Raw genomic sequence first — 24509 nt, 5'->3', positions numbered from 1 at the left:
TAGACAAGTTTGTACACAATTTGCTTCCTGAATTGTGTGCTAAACTAAAAGACTCAGAAAGTGCTTGGGCTGTCTCTACGTCAGCGCAGATTCTAGCAACAGCCCAGTACTATGAAAATAGGCGTAAAGACGAGTTAGACAAGGCAGACAAAAAGACGAAAGATTTGAAAACTAAAGTTCTTCTCCAACAGGCCTATCCGCCTCGTATGGCTAGCCAGCCCAATTACCAACAGAATCAGCAGTACTCTGGAGACGCGCAACGAAACGAGCTTTCCCATCAGCGTCCTACGTATGGCCCGAATCAATGTGCGTATTGCAAAGAAGAGGGTCATTTTAAAGGTAATTGTCCGGCTCTTGCGCGACGTTTAAACGGTGCCCAAGGTGTAAGGGGAAGAGGTGTTCAGCATGCCTCTAGAGGTAGAGGCCGTGGAAATTTCACTCAGAATATAACTTCTTTTCCACCTCAGAAATCCATGAATAGCTTTGATCAACAGAGTAATTTATCGTCCAAGTCAGCTCAGTACTATGCTGACGACTATTACACCGAACACGACAATGAGGGTAACGATCGCTAGGACAGCCATGGACAAAGAGAGGGAGTTGTTTCAGTTCCAGTAGATCAGGATGGACCTTATGTCGAGGTAATTACCTCAGGAGTGTCAGAGCCATTTCTGCTGGATACTGGTGCTACAAAAAGTTCTATTATGCACTCACAACTTCCTGGCGCACCTTTGTCTGGCGAAATGAATGTCTCAGTAGGCTTCTCTGGCGCCCCTGTTAGAAACCCGATCTCTAGTCCTGTTTCCCTTTCTGTTGGCCCCTGTGAATTAGAAGCACCCCTCATTCTTACAACAGGTTGCGGTGAAAATTTGTTAGGATTGGATTTGCTAAAGAGGTTGTACGCGACTTTGTACTGTTCTCCCTCGGGAGTACAGCTTACTTTAGGGAAAAAGGTCATTTCTCCAATGTACTTGTCAAAAGAAGGTATCCCAACCGAATTGTCATCACTTCCGGATATACTGTGGGCTAATGGTTCCAACGATGTAGGTCGTTTAGAGATAGCACCTTATGTCATAACTTTGAAAGCCAACGTCAGATTGCCACGTATTCCCCAATACAAAATATCTAACGAATGCGAGAAGGCATTATTAACGATCATTTATGATTTGATCGATAAAGATGTCATCGAAGAAACTACAGGAAACATTTGTAATAGTCCAGTTTTACCGGTCTTAAAACGTACTGATCCTTCACAGCCCCCTGTGTATAGGTTCGTGATTGACCTCCGAGAAGTAAATAAGGTAGTTATACCGCAGTTTCCAGTCGTCCCGGACATTACTGCTTTATTGACAATGGTTCCAGCTTCAGCAGCTTGGTTCTCGGTGATTGACCTGAAGAACATCCCGATCGCCGAAGAGAGTAGAGACCTTTTCGGCTTCAATTTAGGAGGACGAAGCTTCCGCTTCAAATGCGCTCCTCAAGGCTACTGCGAAAGCCCATCAATATTCAGTCAGGCTCTGAAAACACAACTAGACACAATTGTACTGCCAGATGGGTCAACATTGATTCAGTACGTAGACGATCTACTGATCGCTGCAGATACTGAAGAGATTTGCAAGGAAGCTACGTTGTCGCTATTACGTCACCTATGTGACATGAAGCACAAAGTCTCCCTTTCAAAACTGCAATTTTGCCGACAAGAAGTAACCTACCTAGGTCACATCTTATCGAAGGAGGGAAGGAGACTGACACCAGAAAGAATACAGGCCATTACAGAACTAAGTGCCCCAAGGACACAGAGAGGTGTTCGAGCTTTTTTGGGCATTACATCGTACTGTAGACAATGGATACCGAATTTCTCACTACTAGCCAAACCCTTACTGTCACTACTCCGCAAAGACACGCCTAAACCTATGCCTTGGTCTGAAGATTGTCAGACGAGTTTCCGCGAGTTGCGCGATGCATTGTGTTCGGCTCCTGTGTTGGGAAACCCCAACTACAGTAAGCCTTTTACATTGTATGTCCACGAAAAAGAAGGTTGTGCATTATCAGTCTTAATGCAACTCTTTGGGGACAAACAGCGCCCATGCGCGTATTTTTCGGCAACTCTGGATCCAGTGGCTAAGGCACTGCCAAGTTGTCTAAGAGCAACAGCCGCAGCAGCTGTCTGCATTCGACAGTCTGCTGGATTAGTCATGAATAACACTTTGATCGTTATGGTTCCGCATGCAGTAGACATTTTGCTAAACAGGACAAAGACACAACACCTTACTAGCGCTCGACTATCCAGTTACGAACTTACCCTGCTAGCAAGTCACATCCATATAAAGAGGTGTGATACACTCAACCCCGCTACATTATTACCCATCCCGACAGAGACAGACAAGATTGACAAGCATGACTGTTGTTTCAGGACAGAGGAAGAGACAAAAGGGAGAGTAGACTTACAAGACACTCCCCTTCCCGAATGCAATGATACTCTATGGGTTGATGGTTCATGTTTCAAGTTGCCGAATGGTGATACGACTACAGCATATGCCATAACGACATTACACACCATTGTAGAGACTGCACGCATTTCCCACGGTTCTGCACAAGCCGCCGAACTTGTAGCGCTTACTAGAGCATGTGTGCTGGCGAAAGGAAAGCGAGTGAATGTGTACACTGACAGCCAATATGCCTTTGGCGTGGCTCACAGTTTTGGGAGATTATGGCGTGAACGTGGGTTCCTTACGTCCCATGGTGCAAAGATACAACATGGCCAGCTAGTCAATGAGCTCCTTGAGTCACTCACCTTGCCCCTACAAGTCGCCATTATAAAATGCAGTGCGCACAGAAAGATTCAGGATGATGTTGGCCGCGGAAATGCATTTGCAGATGAGGTTGCGAAAGGAACTGCAAGGAACACAATGAGTCGGATGTATGTCATGGGTCCCGCTAGATGGATTGCTGATGTGGGAATGTGTGAGGACACCATTGAAAGCATAAAATCGATACAAGCCGAGGCCACTGAGAACGAGATGAATGAATGGAGAGGAAGCACAGGTAGATTGGATGCGAATGATTGTTGGGTCGAATTATCGGAACACCAGCGATGGTTATTACCTAATGCATACGTACTTGCAGTAGTAACGATGGCTCACGGAATGGCACATATCAGTTCGAGAGGAATATGTAAACTATTGGCCCCAGTATGGCAGAATAGCAATATCCCAAAATGTGCAAAGAATGTGGTCGAAAAGTGTATGGTATGTTTGAAGTACAATCCCGGTAGGGGAACCCCAACTCCAGCTGGTCATTTTGCGCCTCCAACGTACCCGTTCGAGGTTTTGCAGCTCGACTTCATCCACATGGAGAGGTGCAACAACCTAAAGTACGTGCTCGTTGTTGTTTGCGCCTTTTCAAGGTGGGTGGAAGCGTACCCCCTTAAGGACAATACCGCTTTATCAACTGCCAAAGCCCTTGTCAAAGAGTTCTTCCCTAGGTTCGGTATGCCTAGAATCGTCTGGAGTGATAACGGAAGTGAATTCGTAGGATGCGTGATGAAGAGAGTGTGTGAGTGTTTAGGCATCCACCAAAAATTCCACGCTGCGAATCACCCCCAATCGGCTGGACTAGTAGAATGCTACAATGGCACTCTAAAACTCAAACTAGCCAAGATCCAAGCCAGTACAGGTCTTAAATGGCCTGACGCCCTGCCTCTAGCACTTTTGTCAACCAGGACGACTGTCCACTCCAGGTTAGGACTTAGCCCCCATGAGATTGTGTTTGGCCGCCCAGCCAACGTCTGGGGCGTGCCAAGACCCAAGAAACTAAGCGAGATAGAACACCCCGTACTGCTTGACTATTTGTGCGAATTGACAACTAAATTGCGTGTTTTACACCAACAGGTTCACAGTTCTTCTCCACCAGCCTCTGACGATCCAGGTCACCTCATCGAACCCGGTTCGTGGGTTTTGGTGCGGAATTTCCAGCGCACCAACAACGGACAGCCGAGGTGGACCGGACCATACCTGGTGTTGCTTTCAACTAGATCTGCTGTTCGGGTTGAAGGCAAGAAGAACTGGGTACATGGGACCCACTGCAAACGGGTCCCTCTACCCCTTCCATACGACCAGTGGGTCAACAAAGGACTTGCCGACTCTGAGACAGAATCCGTACCTCGCTTCATCCCTTTCAGCGATGCCCGTTTGAAAGAAACTAGTACCGAAAAGGAGAGTGATCATATTTTGCAAGGACTTGTGTCACCATCTATGCAATTGGACACTACTGAACCTGAAACGCTGTTTGAAGATCACACCGTACCTGGGAAACGACGATACGACCTGCGGTCTAGACAAAAGAACTAATAAAAGTTTGATCTAATGTAATTTCCTTTTTCCCCTAAGAACTATTTTTGGATTTTCAGCTCTCTCGTCCCAAGGGAACTAGCTCATTTTTGATTTTTCGAACCGCCATCCGCTTCTGCTGCTAGGGTCGCGGTTGAAGTCTGGGGAGTGCAACTGGGAAGTTCTAGGTCCACGGTTCTGATTGGTCCACGGGAGTTACCCCGGACTGAGCAGAGCGCGCTCCCTGGGAGAATCAATCAACCACCGCGGGCAGCAACTAGAGGATGGAGTTTCCAAGGGTAGAGAGACCAGTCAGACTCACGAACTTTGAAAAACAATTATGCACGATACTGTCCAGAAGAAGATTCCTGATACTATGTGTTTTAATGTTATGTAGCATACTTGTGTTTTTTACTAGTTATACACTATTCGTTTTTAAAGTTACCTTTTCGAATGATACCCAGACACCACCTCCTCCCACTATTTCTCCACACTACTTTCACCCTTTACCTGAACACGAGTCTGCCCGAAGACTCGAATTTGTAAACAACTCTTTCATCCAGCTTCTACACCAACACCAGTCCATAATGAACACGTCAAACTGTTGGATATGCGGACTTATGCCACACACAACCGATAAGGGGATCCCATACTTCATTTTGCCATTTAGCTACTATGGTTCTCTGTGGGCTTTCCAGACCATGTTCTTATTCGCCCTAGAACCATACCCGACCCGTTCCGCTGCGAGCGATTCCAGTAACAAGGCACTAATCGCAGGGATAAGGAACATGAGTAGGGATATCGACACCTATCTGACAATGCCCAAAGATGAACTGAGTCCCTACTCCCGTTGGAATGTGACTAAACATGGGGTTTACCTGGTCAAGAGCCAGGCAGCACAGAAATCTCGCCCAGTTTGGATAGTTCCCCACCGAGGTCACCTATGCTTACAGGGTATTGGTAGGAACCCCACAGCACAGTTGGGAAAGAGCGTTTGCACGGAAACATATGTATTTGCTTCCCGAACTTCCCCTATACTCTTGGCAGCCAAAGGCACGTATTTCGTTTGCCACGACCAAGCCTACACGTGGTTACCCCCTGATTTCTCAGGTACATGTTTTATTTCATTTCTGCTGCCTCCTACCTACACGGCCCGAGCAGATTACCACCGGACAAGGACAGCTAGAGGTGTCGTGAGTAAAGACGACACCGCGGGTCAGGAATTCGCTGACTTCGCAAAAGGTTTTCTGCCATTTTGGGGGCCCATGGCGAACAGCAGGAATATTCGTCAGTTAGCGAGGATAGTTGAATCCGCCGTGACTACGACGGCCGGAGCACTTGGCAATTTGACAACAGAGCGTCAGTCGGATCAACTTATGACCCTTCAGAACCGAATTGCCTTAGATATCATACTCGCCGATCGTGGTGGTGTGTGTAGAGTCATCCAATCCAGTTGTTGCATTTTCATCCCTGATAACGCACCGCCAGTATACCAGGCCATCTCCAAATTACACGAAATATCTGGTTCCCTTCACGTTGAGAAAGGGGATTGGTCCCTGCTGGGGTGGGTCTGGGAACTGATCACTGCCTGGGGATGGAAAACATTGATCTTCATTGGGATGATCTTGGCACTTCTGTTCATGTTTTGCTTGTGTATACAGTGTGCTCCTGCACTATGTGGCCTCTGTGCTACCTCGTGTGTACGGAAGCCTGTGTCGCAGGACGAGCTGAGTAACGGAATGATGCTACAGCAACATCTCCACGAATTTCTTCATACCGATTTGGACTCAGATTAGCATGAGTTATTGCCTTATATGAGGGCAAAAGGAGGGTCTGTGGTTCTCAAAAATCCGGACCCCGTTGTTCTTCCGATATCGAGGTCCAATACCCGTGTCACAAAATCTCAACGTACCGAGACGATTTTTGTGTCTACGAACCGATAATGATTAGGACATCATTCCTATGTATTTGCGTTACAATCGAGGGTTGCCAACACCCCTAAATCACAGTTTCCGTCCCATCCCTTAAACTCCATTTTGTGAACGGCATCCATCTTGCATCTTGCCCTCATGATAAGTCAATTAAAGGTCGAGCTTGATCCAAATAGACACGTCCACCTTTCGTGACTTTCCCCTGACCTGTCCCAACTGACTCCACTGTCTTCGGCCAAACCTGTTTAGGCAGCTCCTTGCCCAGTGGCCGAATGCGATAGCATCTACGCATAACATTCCACGAACCATTTACTACATACAGACCATGCTTTCTGCAAACATGCACCTGTCCACGTTCCTTGTTTATGGCCAGGTTTATGACTGGGTTACACCTTTCTTTATTAAGGTTTCATCGATATCTGATGGGAGTTCCAGGCCTAACTGGGTAATCTATCAACGAACTGGACATCTAAAATATGGGCTTGCTTACATGACTTCGCTCTTTGTATTATTGTAGAAATATGTATATTGCCGTACCATAAACTCAAGAATTCTTGCTTGAAGCCATATATCTTGTATATAAGGAGACGGCTGGTTCTGTAAAAACGAACAGTCTCCCAAAACCTACTCTCCGTGTGGTGTACTTCTGGGACACGTGTTACTTGGTAGCTACCAATAAAACTTGATCTTTGACTGCGATAGAAGACTCATTGTTTCTGTGGTCCGGAACAAGGGAACTCAGAGGTCTTCGGGTGTTATCCCCTGACACCAGCGGGTTCCTAAAAAACCCGTTACCTCAGTTGGCGCCCAACGTGGGGCGATATCAAGCGGTGACGGTCCAAGCCAGATGTTCGTGAGGAGCTTCGTGTGAAAATTCCGGAGGACGGCCAGCCACTTCAGCGACCCCTGCATGTCGACGTGGTTCCGAAGGTCTTTGCTGCGAGGTTCCCCGCGTCCCGACGGCTACGAAGGACTGCTGCCCTGACTATCGCCTTGTTTTGGACCCAGTGATCCTTGGTAGAGCGAAACGATAGACGAGTCTTCTAGCGACGTCACAGATCTTCAAATACTTCAGTTAAGTATAAGTGGAGTGTCTCCAAGTTCTTAGTTTGTCCTTAGTTTTTGGTATCCTTGAGATACGACTTGATTTGGTACTTGCAAGCCCCAAAGCCGAAGGACTCGTGTATTCACGAGAAATATCGTAATAGATAATCCTTTGAAGTTTGAAGCTAGACTAGTGAGCGAAGATGCCTGGTTTTAGCAGACTTGGAAACTTGTTTTGTCTTGGTTGTAGTAAGGACTCCCAATTGGAAGATTCTTGTCCGGTTCCTCCAATTGGAACTCCAACGTATGAACTCTATGTAAAGCACGGCGTAGGTCCTATAACATATAACGAGGTATGGATAAAATACACCCGCAAGGACGGTGTTTTAAAATGGCCCCAATATGGTAGTTTCGACCAAGAAATATTAGATAACTTAGAAGTCAAATTGTTCAAGAAGAAAGCCCGGCCGGCGGTGTTTGACTCTTTCCGCTTATGGCGCAAAGAAGCCAAACAGAAAGAAATAAGATTATCAAAAAAGAATAAAAGAGGTATGTCAATGGTGCAAGCTGCCGTTGCATACAGAGATAACGAGGAAGAGCAGGAGAGCGAACAGATGCTTAGGAGCAAGAAACTAGCGATAGATAAATGTTACCCGATGCTGCCAAATAGAGGAAAAGGTCAAAAGGAAGGATCCGAGAAAGATCCATTAATGTCCCACCTATTAAATTCGCCGCCACCCTATGCACAACATGCCACAGCACCTCCGCAACCTTTAGTTGCACCTTTGGTAGCTGTAATACAGGCTCCTTTACCGCACCCACCGGCTACTCTTCAGCTGGCTCCTGTTTCTTTGGCACAGCCTCCTCAAGGCTCACCGATCACGTCTACTTCTCCTACTGTTCCTTCTAAAATTTCGCCTAGCGCACCTTCTAGTCTCTCTGATACTCGTTCTACGAACATTTCTGTTTCTGCTTTGCGTGACTCTGTTCTACTACCAGTTATTCCTCCACTTTCACCTTCCGTCTGGCATAAAATGGCCAGCATTGTTACTAACTTTCCTTCACCACTTTTTCGGTCGCCTAAAACGACCCCTAACACGGAACGAAGACAATTACGAAGCCAAATGCCTGATTATCAGGAAAGAGAATCATTGAATAAGTTAGCACGAAATTGGGCTATGGATACAGCAAGATATGATGTAGAGTCTGTCATGAACGTCTTCCGTCAATGGGATGAACCAACGCAAAGATATGTCTTTGAGCAGATGTGTGTTTTCCTGTGTGAGGATTTGGAAGATAATGGTCAGAAGAGCAGCCAGCAAGAGTTGTGTAGTGTGGCGATTTAAATTTGGGGAGGGTATGATAGTTGGTCCCGACGTTGAAAAAGCAGTTGAGATATTATTATCACATCGAAGTACGGGTGGTAATTCTGGGTCATCCTCTGACAGTGGTACGTCTAGTAGGAAAAGAGCGAGACAGTACCCCATGAGAGAGGTTCCTCCGGTTTGGAGGGAAGGTGATGCAAACGCAGTTCCGCCGGTTCTGCCTCATTTCCAGCGTGTATGGGTACATGTTCCTTGGAAAAGATCCGAAGTTTTAGCGCTCAAACAGACACTACCCGATCCCCGTAAAAACCCGACTGGGTATTATAAGGAGTTGTCCCAAACTGCAAGCTCATGTATAATGAATTTAGCGGATATAGACATGTTGTTTGGGAACGTTGTTCCACATCCCTTATGGAGTAAGATACGTCATACGGATCATGACCAAGAATTAGGTGACTCATGGGCGAACATTGCGACTACAGATGCTAGACAAATCGGTGGTTTCAAGCCTGAGCCGTTAATAGCTGAACTTCCTGGTAGAATTATTGCGTACATGAAGACGATTATGCCTGAAGTACGTGTAAACTGGGACAAGCTATCCGCGTGCAAGCAGAAGAAAGACGAGAATGTGTCTGACTTCTTCACGAGATTTGAGGAAACTTTCACTGACCATAGTGGTCAGGATATGGCTACCGAGGGTGGCCAAAGACTGTTTTTAGACAAGTTTGTACACAATTTGCTTCCTGAATTGTGTGCTAAACTAAAAGACTCAGAAAGTGCTTGGGCTGTCTCTACGTCAGCGCAGATTCTAGCAACAGCCCAGTACTATGAAAATAGGCGTAAAGACGAGTTAGACAAGGCAGACAAAAAGACGAAAGATTTGAAAACTAAAGTTCTTCTCCAACAGGCCTATCCGGCTCGTATGGCTAGCCAGCCCAATTACCAACAGAATCAGCAGTACTCTGGAGACGCGCAACGAAACGAGCTTTCCCATCAGCGTCCTACGTATGGCCCGAATCAATGTGCGTATTGCAAAGAAGAGGGTCATTTTAAAGGTAATTGTCCGGCTCTTGCGCGACGTTTAAACGGTGCCCAAGGTGTAAGGGGAAGAGGTGTTCAGCATGCCTCTAGAGGTAGAGGCCGTGGAAATTTCACTCAGAATATAACTTCTTTTCCGCCTCAGAAATCCATGAATAGCTTTGATCAACAGAGTAATTTATCGTCCAAGTCAGCTCAGTACTATGCTGACGACTATTACACCGAACACGACAATGAGGGTAACGATCGCTAGGACAGCCATGGACAAAGAGAGGGAGTTGTTTCAGTTCCAGTAGATCAGGATGGACCTTATGTCGAGGTAATTACCTCAGGAGTGTCAGAGCCATTTCTGCTGGATACTGGTGCTACAAAAAGTTCTATTATGCACTCAAAACTTCCTGGCGCACCTTTGTCTGGCGAAATGAATGTCTCAGTAGGCTTCTCTGGCGCCCCTGTTAGAAACCCGATCTCTAGTCCTGTTTCCCTTTCTGTTGGCCCCTGTGAATTAGAAGCACCCCTCATTCTTACAACAGGTTGCGGTGAAAATTTGTTAGGATTGGATTTGCTAAAGAGGTTGTACGCGACTTTGTACTGTTCTCCCTCGGGAGTACAGCTTACTTTAGGGAAAAAGGTCATTTCTCCAATGTACTTGTCAAAAGAAGGTATCCCAACCGAATTGTCATCACTTCCGGATATACTGTGGGCTAATGGTTCCAACGATGTAGGTCGTTTAGAGATAGCACCTTATGTCATAACTTTGAAAGCCAACGTCAGATTGCCACGTATTCCCCAATACAAAATATCTAACGAATGCGAGAAGGCATTATTAACGATCATTTATGATTTGATCGATAAAGATGTTATCGAAGAAACTACAGGAAACATTTGTAATAGTCCAGTTTTACCGGTCTTAAAACGTACTGATCCTTCACAGCCCCCTGTGTATAGGTTCGTAATTGACCTCCGAGAAGTAAATAAGGTAGTTATACCGCAGTTTCCAGTCGTCCCGGACATTACTGCTTTATTGACAATGGTTCCAGCTTCAGCAGCTTGGTTCTCGGTGATTGACCTGAAGAACATCCCGATCGCCGAAGAGAGTAGAGACCTTTTCGGCTTCAATTTAGGAGGACGAAGCTTCCGCTTCAAATGCGCTCCTCAAGGCTACTGCGAAAGCCCATCAATATTCAGTCAGGCTCTGAAAACACAACTAGACACAATTGTACTGCCAGATGGGTCAACATTGATTCAGTACGTAGACGATCTACTGATCGCTGCAGATACTGAAGAGATTTGCAAGGAAGCTACGTTGTCGCTATTACGTCACCTATGTGACATGAAGCACAAAGTCTCCCTTTCAAAACTGCAATTTTGCAGACAAGAAGTAACCTACCTAGGTCACATCTTATCGAAGGAGGGAAGGAGACTGACACCAGAAAGAATACAGGCCATTACAGAACTAAGTGCCCCAAGGACACAGAGAGGTGTTCGAGCTTTTTTGGGCATTACATCGTACTGTAGACAATGGATACCGAATTTCTCACTACTAGCCAAACCCTTACTGTCACTACTCCGCAAAGACACGCCTAAACCTATGCCTTGGTCTGAAGATTGTCAGACGAGTTTCCGCGAGTTGCGCGATGCATTGTGTTCGGCTCCTGTGTTGGGAAACCCCAACTACAGTAAGCCTTTTACATTGTATGTCCACGAAAAAGAAGGTTGTGCATTATCAGTCTTAATGCAACTCTTTGGGGACAAACAGCGCCCATGCGCGTATTTTTCGGCAACTCTGGATCCAGTGGCTAAGGCACTGCCAAGTTGTCTAAGAGCAACAGCCGCAGCAGCTGTCTGCATTCGACAGTCTGCTGGATTAGTCATGAATAACACTTTGATCGTTATGGTTCCGCATGCAGTAGACATTTTGCTAAACAGGACAAAGACACAACACCTTACTAGCGCTCGACTATCCAGTTACGAACTTACCCTGCTAGCAAGTCACATCCATATAAAGAGGTGTGATACACTCAACCCCGCTACATTATTACCCATCCCGACAGAGACAGACAAGATTGACAAGCATGACTGTTGTTTCAGGACAGAGGAAGAGACAAAAGGGAGAGTAGACTTACAAGACACTCCCCTTCCCGAATGCAATGATACTCTATGGGTTGATGGTTCATGTTTCAAGTTGCCGAATGGTGATACGACTACAGCATATGCCATAACGACATTACACACCATTGTAGAGACTGCACGCATTTCCCACGGTTCTGCACAAGCCGCCGAACTTGTAGCGCTTACTAGAGCATGTGTGCTGGCGAAAGGAAAGCGAGTGAATGTGTACACTGACAGCCAATATGCCTTTGGCGTGGCTCACAGTTTTGGGAGATTATGGCGTGAACGTGGGTTCCTTACGTCCCATGGTGCAAAGATACAACATGGCCAGCTAGTCAATGAGCTCCTTGAGTCACTCACCTTGCCCCTACAAGTCGCCATTATAAAATGCAGTGCGCACAGAAATATTCAGGATGATGTTGGCCGCGGAAATGCATTTGCAGATGAGGTTGCGAAAGGAACTGCAAGGAACACAATGAGTCGGATGTATGTCATGGGTCCCGCTAGATGGATTGCTGATGTGGGAATGTGTGAGGACACCATTGAAAGCGTAAAATCGATACAAGCCGAGGCCACTGAGAACGAGATGAATGAATGGAGAGGAAGCACAGGTAGATTGGATGCGAATGATTGTTGGGTCGAATTATCGGAACACCAGCGATGGTTATTACCTAATGCATACGTACTTGCAGTAGTAACGATGGCTCACGGAATGGCACATATCAGTTCGAGAGGAATATGTAAACTATTGGCCCCAGTATGGCAGAATAGCAATATCCCAAAATGTGCAAAGAATGTGGTCGAAAAGTGTATGGTATGTTTGAAGTACAATCCCGGTAGGGGAACCCCAACTCCAGCTGGTCATTTTGCGCCTCCAACGTACCCGTTCGAGGTTTTGCAGCTCGACTTCATCCACATGGAGAGGTGCAACAACCTAAAGTACGTGCTCGTTGTTGTTTGCTCCTTTTCAAGGTGGGTGGAAGCGTACCCCCTTAAGGACAATACCGCTTTATCAACTGCCAAAGCCCTTGTCAAAGAGTTCTTCCCTAGGTTCGGTATGCCTAGAATCGTCTGGAGTGATGACGGAAGTGAATTCGTAGGATGCGTGATGAAGAGAGTGTGTGAGTGTTTAGGCATCCACCAAAAATTCCACGCTGCGAATCACCCCCAATCGGCTGGACTAGTAGAATGCTATAATGGCACTCTAAAACTCAAACTAGCCAAGATCCAAGCCAGTACAGGTCTTAAATGGCCTGACGCCCTGCCTCTAGCACTTTTGTCAACCAGGACGACTGTCCACTCCAGGTTAGGACTTAGCCCCCATGAGATTGTGTTTGGCCGCCCAGCCAACGTCTGGGGCGTGCCAAGACCCAAGAAACTAAGCGAGATAGAACACCCCGTACTGCTTGACTATTTGTGCGAATTGACAACTAAATTGCGTGTTTTACACCAACAGGTTCACAGTTCTTCTCCACCAGCCTCTGACGATCCAGGTCACCTCATCGAACCCGGTTCGTGGGTTTTGGTGCGGAATTTCCAGCGCACCAACAACGGACAGCCGAGGTGGACCGGACCATACCTGGTGTTGCTTTCAACGAGATCTGCTGTTCGGGTTGAAGGCAAGAAGAACTGGGTACATGGGACCCACTGCAAACGGGTCCCTCTACCCCTTCCATACGACCAGTGGGTCAACAAAGGACTTGCCGACTCTGAGACAGAATCCGTACCTCGCTTCATCCCTTTCAGCGATGCCCGTTTGAAAGAAACTAGTACCGAAAAGGAGAGTGATCATATTTTGCAAGGACTTGTGTCACCATCTATGCAATTGGACACTACTGAACCTGAAACGCTGTTTGAAGATCACACCGTACCTGGGAAACGACGATACGACCTGCGGTCTAGACAAAAGAACTAATAAAAGTTTGATCTAATGTAATTTCCTTTTTCCCCTAAGAACTATTTTTGGATTTTCAGCTCTCTCGTCCCAAGGGAACTAACTCATTTTTGATTTTTCGAACCGCCATCCGCTTCTGCTGCTAGGGTCGCGGTTGAAGTCTGGGGAGTGCAACTGGGAAGTTCTAGGTCCACGGTTCTGATTGGTCCACGGGAGTTACCCCGGACTGAGCAGAGCGCGCTCCCTGGGAGAATCAATCAACCACCGCGGCAGCAACTAGAGGATGGAGTTTCCAAGGGTAGAGAGACCTGTCAGACTCACGAACTTTGAAAAACAATTATGCACGATACTGTCCAGAAGAAGATTCCTGATACTATGTGTTTTAATGTTATGTAGCATACTTGTGTTTTTTACTAGTTATACACTATTCGTTTTTAAAGTTACCTTTTCGAATGATACCCAGACACCACCTCCTCCCACTATTTCTCCACACTACTTTCACCCTTTACCTGAACACGAGTCTGCCCGAAGACTCGAATTTGTAAACAACTCTTTCATCCAGCTTCTACACCAACACCAGTCCATAATGAACACGTCAAACTGTTGGATATGCGGACTTATGCCACACACAACCAATAAGGGGATCCCATACTTCATTTTGCCATTTAGCTACTATGGTTCTCTGTGGGCTTTCCAGACCATGTTCTTATTCGCCCTAGAACCATACCCGACCCGTTCCGCTGCGAGCGATTCCAGTAACAAGGCACTAATCGCAGGGATAAGGAACATGAGTAGGGATATCGACACCTATCTGACAATGCCCAAAGATGAACTGAGTCCCTACTCCCGTTGGAATGTGACTAAACATGGGGTTTACCTGGTCAAGAGCCAGGCAGCACAGAAATCTCGCCCAGTTTGGATAGTTCCCCACCGAGGTCACCTATGCTTACAGGGTATTGGTAGGAACCCCACAGCACAGTTGGGAAAGAGCGTTTGCACGGAAACATATGTATTTGCTTCCCGAACTTCCCCTATACTCTTGGCAGCCAAAGGCACGTATTTCGTTTGCCACGACCAAGCCTACACGTGGTTACCCCCTGATTTCTCAGGTACATGTTTTATTTCATTTCTGCTGCCTCCTACCTACACGGCCCGAGCAGATTACCACCGGACAAGGACAGCTAGAGGTGTCGTGAGTAAAGACGACACCGCGGGTCAGGAATTCGCTGACTTCGCAAAAGGTTTTCTGCCATTTTGGGGGCCCATGGCGAACAGCAGGAATATTTGTCAGTTAGCGAGGATAGTTGAATCCGCCGTGACTACGACGGCCGGAGCACTTGGCAATTTGACAACAGAGCTTCAGTCGGATCGACTTATGACCCTTCAGAACCGAATTGCCTTAGATATCATACTCGCCGATCGTGGTGGTGTGTGTAGAGTCATCCAATCCAGTTGTTGCATTTTCATCCCTGATAACGCAACGCCAGTATACCAGGCCATCTCCAAATTACACGAAATATCTGGTTCCCTTCACGTTGAGAAAGGGGATTGGTCCCTGCTGGGGTGGGTCTGGGAACTGATCACTGCCTGGGGATGGAAAACATTGATCTTCATTGGGATGATCTTGGCACTTCTGTTCATGTTTTGCTTGTGTATACAGTGTGCTCCTGCACTATGTGGCCTCTGTGCTACCTCGTGTGTACGGAAGCCTGTGTCGCAGGACGAGCTGAGTAACCGAATGATGCTACAGCAACATCTCCACGAATTTCTTCATACCGATTTGGACTCAGATTAGCATGAGTTATTGCCTTATATGAGGGCAAAAGGAGGGTCTGTGGTTCTCAAAAATCCGGACCCCGTTGTTCTTCCGATATCGAGGTCCAATACCCGTGTCACAAAATCTCAACGTACCGAGACGATTTTTGTGTCTACGAACCGATAATGATTAGGACATCATTCCTATGTATTTGCGTTACAATCGAGGGTTGCCAACACCCCTAAATCACAGTTTCCGTCCCATCCCTTAAACTCCATTTTGTGAACGGCATCCATCTTGCATCTTGCCCTCATGATAAGTCAATTAAAGGTCGAGCTTGATCCAAATAGACACGTCCACCTTTCGTGACTTTCCCCTGACCTGTCCCAACTGACTCCACTGTCTTCGGCCAAACCTGTTTAGGCAGCTCCTTGCCCAGTGGCCGAATGCGATAGCATCTACGCATAACATTCCACGAACCATTCACTACATACAGACCATGCTTTCTGCAAACATGCACCTGTCCACGTTCCTTGTTTATGGCCAGGTTTATGACTGGGTTACACCTTTCTTTATTAAGGTTTCATCGATATCTGATGGGAGTTCCAGGCCTAACTGGGTAATCTATCAACGAACTGGACATCTAAAATATGGGCTTGCTTACATGACTTCGCTCTTTGTATTATTGTAGAAATATGTATATTGCCGTACCATAAACTCAAGAATTCTTGCTTGAAGCCATATATCTTGTATATAAGGAGACGGCTGGTTCTGTAAAAACGAACAGTCTCCCAAAACCTACTCTCCGTGTGGTGTACTTCTGGGACACGTGTTACTTGGTAGCTACCAATAAAACTTGATCTTTGACTGCGATAGAAGACTCATTGTTTCTGTGGTCCGGAACAAGGGAACTCAGAGGTCTTCGGGTGTTATCCCCTGACACCAGCGGGTTCCTAAAAAACCCGTTACCTCAGGCTGCTGCCATATAATACTGCAGAAGAGCATGGTGGGGTTTGGTTGGAGGTTCTGACGCTTTCATGGTCGCTGGCATATCATAGGATTTTGCTAATGGCGAGTCATGTAGCAGGGTACCTCACCATCATGAAACACATTCAAAGTGATATCTACACCCGAAGGTGGGTCAAGGAATCTTTCCTACTTAGGTGCAGCCTCGGTGGAGCTTTTGTCCATTTCGGTCCATTTCCGAAATGTGCAGTGTTTAGAATTTGGTGTGCTAGCGTTCCCCTTTCATGGGTCTCTAGGGAACACGTTCCACCTTCTGCCACACTTTGGCCTTCTGTACACATTTCCACCACTGCTTCTAAACCACGTGCTCTAAGGGAAGTCATACTGGACCAAGCACAGGTCTATCTGATGGCCCTAGTTCGGGCTTCGGGGTCTGCTGCTCCGAGGTACTGAACGTGATTCCAGCCTATTCCATTCGACCACGAAGCGTAGGCAGGCGGCCTGGAAGTAGGCCGTGAGATGAGGGAAGCCCAACCCGCCAGCAGTCTTAGGGAGCGTGGTCGTCGCGAAGGCCGCACGGGGGCGCTTGTTGTCCCAGAGGAACCTATTCAGCAACCCCTGGAGTTTTTTAAGAGCCCCTCTCGGTGGTGTAAGGGGGAGCATTTGAAAGACATAAAGTATTCTGGGCAGAAGAGTCATTTTGATAGCCGCCAACCTGCCGAACCACGACAGGTTAAGGCGTGACCAAGCGGAGATAGATTTGGTAGTTTGTTCCATCAGATTGGTATAGTTCAAGGAAAGTGTCTGGGGCACGGTCGACGCCAGGCGGATGCCCAGATACGTAATGTCTGAATGTGTCCAGCGGAAGTCAAAGTCCCGCTGCAGATCAGTGACCTCCTCCTGCGGGATCGAAATGTTAAGGATTTCAGACTTAGTGAAGTTGACCTTAAAACCAGCAGCGGCCTGGAAAGCCCGGATCTCCGCCGAGAGGCATCGCAGAGAGGCAGCAGGGTTCTGCAGCGTAAGGATAACATCATCCGCGTACAGACTTATTTTATGCTCGTCGGCTCCAAAACGAATGCCCGTAATGTCGGGATGGGATCGGACACGTTGAGCAAAGGGCTCCATATAAAACGCGAACAGGAGCGGCGAGAGAGGGCACCCCTGCCGCGTCCCCCTGGTGATAGAGAATGGCGCCGACCTACAGCCATTGACCCGCACGACCACCTTTGGGGATGCATACAGAGCCTGGATCCAGCTCAGGAAGTTGCCCTTCAGGCCATAAGCCTGTAGCACTCGAAAGAGGAACCCCCACTCGACCCTATCAAAGGCCTTCTCCGCATCGATGGATAAAAAGAAGGCCTGGGTCTTTGCGCGGTGGATCCCATCCAGCAGGTGCAGCAGTCTCTTGGAGTTGTCACTGCCTTGACGGTTGGGAACAAAACCCGACTGGTCCGGTTCAACCACACCGTCCATAAGGGGGCTAAGTCGTGCCGCGAGGATACCCGCGAAGAGCTTGGCGTCGATGTTAAGGAGAGAGATTGGTCAATAGGAACTACAATCCGCGGGGTCTTTGCCAGGTTTAAGTATGACCGTTATGGCAGCATCCGATATGGAAGGCGTGACCGAGCCCGTCTCTAGGAATGAATTAAAAAGGCGAGCCAGAAACGGGGCCAATTCCCGGCAATAGGTTTTATAGAACAGTGCCGAGAAACCATTGGGCCCGGGGGATTTAGCCAACTTTAGTCGGGCAATGGCGGAGATGACCTCCTTCACGCGGATCTCCATATTCAGCCCCTCGACCGTACTCTCCAACAAGTGGGTAACGCCAGCCGCCGCAATGTACCGGTCACACTCCGCGGGCGATGAACCCTCCCTTGCGTATAAGGATTGGTAGAAATGGCAAAAAGTCGCAGCAATCTCAGTGTCTGTGGCATGCGACACAGAGTGGTGGTCCCGGATGTCAGCAATGGCATGAGACTGGACCTGGGCACGCAAGCGATGCGCGAGCATTTTACCCCCCTTGTCCCCACTCATATAGAATTTATGCTGCAGGCGCAGTAACGCATGTTCTGCCCTATCGAGGTCTAGATGTTTCAGCATGCGCCTCTTAGTTTCAAGTTCTCTCCAAACCCTGCGGGCCCCAGTGCGTTTGTGGACAGCTTCCAATTCGCGGACCTCCCTCTCCAGCTCCTCCCTCCTGTCCCTTCGCAGCTTGGAGTATGTGGCGGCTAAAGCAATAAAGTCCCCTCTAACCACCAGCTTCTGCGCTTCCCATATCGATGCTATCGCCGTGTCTCCGATGGGATTCTCGGCGAAGTAATGCGTGATTGTGTCCCGGATCTTCTCAACTACAGTGTCAGCACGAAGCATGGAGTCGCGCAATCGCCAACCAGCTGAGGGAGGGCGCGCGCCGCTGAGGGTGAACAGGACCGACAGGGGCGCATGATCTGAGAGGGATCGGGGGGCGATATCCGCGTTGTGAAGGTGGGGCAAAAGGGCAGAGGAAGCCAGAAAGTGGTCAAGGCGCGCGTATGTCTGGTGTGCCGCTGACTAATATGTATAATTGCGCTCCTGGGGATGCTGCATCCACCACACATCATGCAAGCCACCATCCGCCAGCGACCGCTTCCCCTCCACCGACCAGGTCCCCGAGCTATGCAGTCTATTCGCCGACCTGTCGGCAGTCTCATCCATTACAAGGTTAAAGTCCCCCCCCACCAGAGGAAAGCGTCAGGGGAAGCAAGGACCTGGGCCAAAGCTGTGCACAAAAAGGCCTCCTGCTGTGTGTTTGGAGCGTACATGGACCCTATAGTAAAAATCGTATCCCCCCATTGTACCCGCACCGCCAGGAACCTCCCCCGTATATCTACCAGGTGAGTCAAGATCTTACACCGCATCCGGGAGCTGAAGAGAAGGGCAACTCCATTTTACTTAGCCGGGGCCGACGGCCACAGCTGAAGTGGGAATCTCCTATCTCACATTCGACGCTCGTCTTTGTGTAGGAGGTGCATCTCCTGTAGAAGGCAGACATCACCCCCAGACTGTTCGAGTAGGGACAGGACAGCAGAGCATTTCACAGGATTGTTTAGTCCCCGGACATTAAGGCTCACCACCTTCAGCTCCCTAGCCATCCCAAACTAACTCGACCAGCATTCATGTTCCCCCAGGCAAAACCAGGGCCGTGTACGGCCCGCGCCAGGATACAGAGCACACACCCACCAGCATGAAGAAGATGAGCAGAAATGTACACACATGCACCAACGGTAAAGGTCTTACGCGGAGTCCCCCCCTGTCCTCATCCCCCCCCTCCCCAAACACGCCCACCGAACCCCCCCATAACAGAACCAAACTGAAATAGAAAAAGACAAAGTGAAGTACGCAAGTCCGTAGTACAGGCCACATAGGCAAGGGGAATAGGTACCAGTCCACAGTCTTCCACTTCCCAATACAGGTCTCACTTAACCAACAGTACATACTAGAGTACCTTCAGGAGAGGTCCTCCCTCCGACGCCATCTATGTACCCTCTCGGGACTCAGGGCACCTCCTGGACAGCATCCGGGGCCGCCTCCGTAACCAGAGCCACAGAGGCAACAGCAGCGCCCCTCTCCTGGAGACATGCCGAGGGATCAGGACCTTTCTTGGAAGCAGAACGTCCCACTGTCTGCCAATCCGTCGATCGTCGTCGCCGTCTGAAGGCGTCGCCACCGCCCGTCGACTCCGCCTCTGTGTGTTCGATACCCAGGAGATCCAAGGCCGCTGTGAGCGAACGCACCTGAACCAATTTGTTTTGCCAGTGGAATATGAGCCGGAAAGGATGGCCCCACATGTACGCGACGTTACGATCGCGCAGGAATGATGTGACCGCTTGAAGTCTCTGCTCTTCTGCAGTGTAGATGCCGCCAAATCCTGGTAGAGCACTGGATTATGTCCTCGAAACTGCAGAGGGACAACGTCACGCGCCATCTTAAGGATACGTTCCTTTAATTGAAAATCATGCACGCAGACAAGGATGTCCGGTGGTGGGGCCTTAGATCCCCTGGGCAGGCCCACACGATGCACCCTGTCCATCCGAATGTCCGTGACCTCATCATCCTGCAGGATCTGCTTAAAGAGGGCCCCAACGTACTCACGGAGATCCGCTCCCTCACTCTTCCATGGCACGGCTCTGATCCGGATATTGTTGCGGCGGGACCGGTTCTCCAAATCCTCCGCATGTGCCTGAAGGTCGAGGTTCTGCTCGGTAAGCCTGATAACGTCTTGCTGGAGCCGGTGTATGTCGCCCCCGGTCTCAAGGTCATGTTCTTCCAGTGTGGCTACACGCTCTCCTACTTCGTCCACGTCTCGCCGGACCTCCCTCAAGTCCGCAGCCAGCTGGGAGCGCAGTCCTGCGATGTCTTCTTTGATTCCTGCGAAAAGCTCCAACATGAAGGCCCTTGTCGCCAGTTCCTCCGCTGAACTCCGACCCAGGGACTTATCAGCCACTGGTGACACAGCCTGCCCCGAGCTCTTTGGCACTCCATCTTTGCCCGGTTTTTCTTTCTTCAGCCTAGCCGCCGCCATAGTCGACCACAGTGGGCTCTCCATCCTCAAAACACCTCCGGGGTGGTAGGGCCGCTGCGTCGCTCTTGCGTCCAGTCCAAGGAGACCGCACGCTCAGGCAGGCCCTGCACCGACCATTTGCGCTTTACTGCAGGCTGAGGCCCAGGAGCTTGACCCCACAGGGCCGGTGAGGAAGCTGGTTAAGTTATTGCTGGAAAGGGGCAGCTCGCGAGTCCAGCCGCCACCCGGGCAGGCAATGGGCAGGGCTGGATTTTAAATGCTAGAATTATTAGTCAAGTCCTTGAACCATTGTCCAATGTGAGTACTCCTGCAAGCTTCTCAGCCCAGACGCTTAAAAGCAGTAGTAAAGCAACCTTATTAAAGTCTCTACCAATTCTCGAAATGTATCAGCTCCTGTTTCCGCAAATCTGTTGTAGATGTAGTCGCAGAATCATGAGCGGGGCGGACCATCACCGGCCGGGGGTACAGCGCACCGTGATCGGGATGCCGTGCTGGACGGGGCAGACCACCGGTCACCAAGGCCGAGTCCTTCCAGGCCGCAGCTCACACCAGCCGGGGCCGCTATCGCCCCGCGGTCAGTTAGTCGTTCCTCCTCCTCCCTGGGCTATGGCAGTGATCTCCAGGCAATCCGGGGCTCCCGCTCTGTCGTCCCGGGGTTCCACCACTCTCGCGTACCAATCGAGCTGCAAGGGCCTCTCCCGCCCCGCCGGAACACCAGGCCTGCCCAGGCCTCAAAGCCCCGGTCTCCAGTAGACTGCGCAGCCGGGTCTCCGCTCACTTCGCTCGGCACTCGCTCTCCGCGCCTCACAGCGGTGGTCTCCAGGAGGCACCGGAGCTCCGCTGTCCGGTGCCGCAAGCAGCCGCGTGAAGCGTGACAGGGCTCCGCCCACGCCCTCTCTCGTCCGGCCGCTTGTCCGCCGCCCACGCTCCGTGCTCCACCGCAACAAGAGGACACTCCAGCGCCCGGGCTCCGGCGCAGTTCAGGCCCCATCCCCGGTCACAGCGAGGGGAAGCCCCGGCGGCGAGACAGGACCCCCAGCCAGCACTCCACCGCAGCAGGGTACAGGTAGGTCGGCGATTCTCGGTGGAGGGAGATCCCAAGAGGGTGCAGTGCAAAGAGTTGAAACTCGTGGCCCCGGAGGGACTCTGAGACACGTCCTACTCCGCCGCCATCTTGGCCACGCCCCTCTGCGATGCGATTTCTAAAAGGGCTTTCACACCTTTCCTCCCGCCTACACTATCACGCCACAGATAGACCTCAACCTGTTGTTGGCCTTCCTGATCTGTGTGTATTTTGATCTGCTCCATAGCTGCTCCCTGTGATTTCTTACTCTAAAAAAAAAACCTGTGCTCTTTATTGTAATCATTTTTGTGTGTCACCTGGGTGAGTCTCGGGTCTTGTTGGATCATCGTCCATACAGTACCTTCTATCCTGACAAACTAGATCTTTGAACACGTGTATCCTTTCTTCTAAAGGTGATGTCAGCCTTACATGTGGGGCAGTCCATTATGTTATGTTTCCTGTGTTCTTCTCTCATCCACATACAAATAAGAAAAAGTAGATATCACACTGTTTGGACCTACAGGAGCGCCACACTATGATGATCAACTGTTTATTGGCTTCACCAGTGTGTGGAAGGAAAAAGTACTCCATAAATGAGAAGTGTGGCGACGCGGCTAGGGTGACTGACTCTGGAATCTGGGGATCATGGTTCGATCCCCGGCACCGGCGGCAGATTAGCCCAGCACCATGTGACTCTGGGCAATAGCAACAACAATCTTTATTCGACAATTAAGTCATAAAAGTATACATATTAAACATTTTTGCACAATATAAAATCTTATAAAAAATACATTTTACATAAATAATTAAGAAAAGATTAAACTCCACAAGACTAGTGTCGAATATACAACTTTAAAAATACAATTTCTTAAAATACTCGTTTAAGAAGGGGGATGCGGAAATTACAATAATCAAAAAGCTAGGCATCAGATCTCATAACTCAGTTGAACTTAATAAGGGGAGCCCTACAGCAAATTAAATCTACCCGGAATATGATCAAATGAGTTTCGATCGAATTACCCATGTCCATTTCAGGAACTTTGCCATGGCAATAGCAATTGGGAGGCTGGGGTCTGTACATAGTATTCTTAACGCCTCATCATGCATTCGGGAACCAATTAGATGACATATTGGTTTTACCCATTTTTCTCGCGGAGCAGAATACAGGGGACAAAAGAACAATAGATGACTAATGGTTTCTTGTTTGTCCCTGCATTTAGGGCATTTATCATCACTGGCCCCAGCCCACCCTGCTGTAATGACCTTATAGGGAGGGTGCTTACCCTAAATTGGAAGTAGAGCTTACGATCAGATGGTTTCTCGATGGCGTCCCAATAAGGTTCCAAAGCTGGGTAGGCCTTAAATTCAAGAAATCGCCCTGTGAGGTGGGATGAGAGGCCTTTGGCACATTTTTCTGAGGTAACCAACTTCCAATATGAGGCCTTCATATAGTTCTTAGATGGAAAAGTTGCTGATGTTGGATCATCTCATAGTTCACTCATGCCCATTCTCCCCAGCAGGGATCTAATTGACTTCAACCAACTGATTTTATGGAAGTGATCCTTTTCCATGATTTCCTTGAGACCCAGGGCATAATGATATAGCTCCTCGGTTGTCCATAATCTGCGCCAATATAATAGTGGGCGCAGAGTGGCCAGATCTTGTACCGCTCTTTTTCCAAGATCCCAGAGCAATGGTGTTAGGGGGGTACTTTTCGGGACACTAGTAGCTTTGTGCAAAAATTCATTTTCTACTAGTGTCAAACCTTTCAAATTTTCGAATCCCCATAGTTCAGCTCCATAGAGGACCGAACCTAACACCTTCATCCCATAGATCTCAAGGAGTGGCCTAATAGGTTTTGTAAGAGAGGACTTAAACCTTTTAAGATGAAAACCTGACTGCTTCTGGTATCTTAATTTGGTCAGGTCTATTTGACTATTCCAGCGCATATCTCGCTGAAGGTTGACCCCCAAATACGTGAAAGCATCAACCTGCTCTAACGGGCTGTTATTCATATATATGCTTCCACTGAATGGCTTAAGTGACTTGGAACGCTTATGTTCAGTAAGAAACATAAACTTCGTTTTGGCGGTATTTATTTCAAGGCCACGAAGCAGACAAAAGTCTGTGACGCGCTGGAGGGCCCGTTGCAGACCACTTGGAGTTTTTGATAATATCAAGGTATCGTCCGCGAACATAAGGATCGGGATGCGGTTACCAGCCATCATAGGGGCATCAGTAGGGACCTGGGAGAGGTAGTCTGAAAGAGCGAGAACAGGGTAGGCGCCATAACGCAACCCTGCCTCACTCCCCGCTCAACAGGGAAGGCGTCCGTAACCTCACCCTGCTTACCCCACCTGACCCTGGCATTGTTGACCTCGTGCAAGCGGATGATCAAGGTCAACAGTTCCGGGGCCATTCCAAGATCTTCCAAGACTCGCCCAAGTTTGCGGCGCGGGACTAGATCGAAAGCCGCCCTCAAGTCAAC

This window comes from Lissotriton helveticus, chromosome 1_1 (assembly GCF_964261635.1).
Source record: "Lissotriton helveticus chromosome 1_1, aLisHel1.1, whole genome shotgun sequence".
Lineage (NCBI taxonomy): Eukaryota > Metazoa > Chordata > Amphibia > Caudata > Salamandridae > Lissotriton > Lissotriton helveticus.
Note: the sequence above shows the minus strand (reverse complement) of the source record.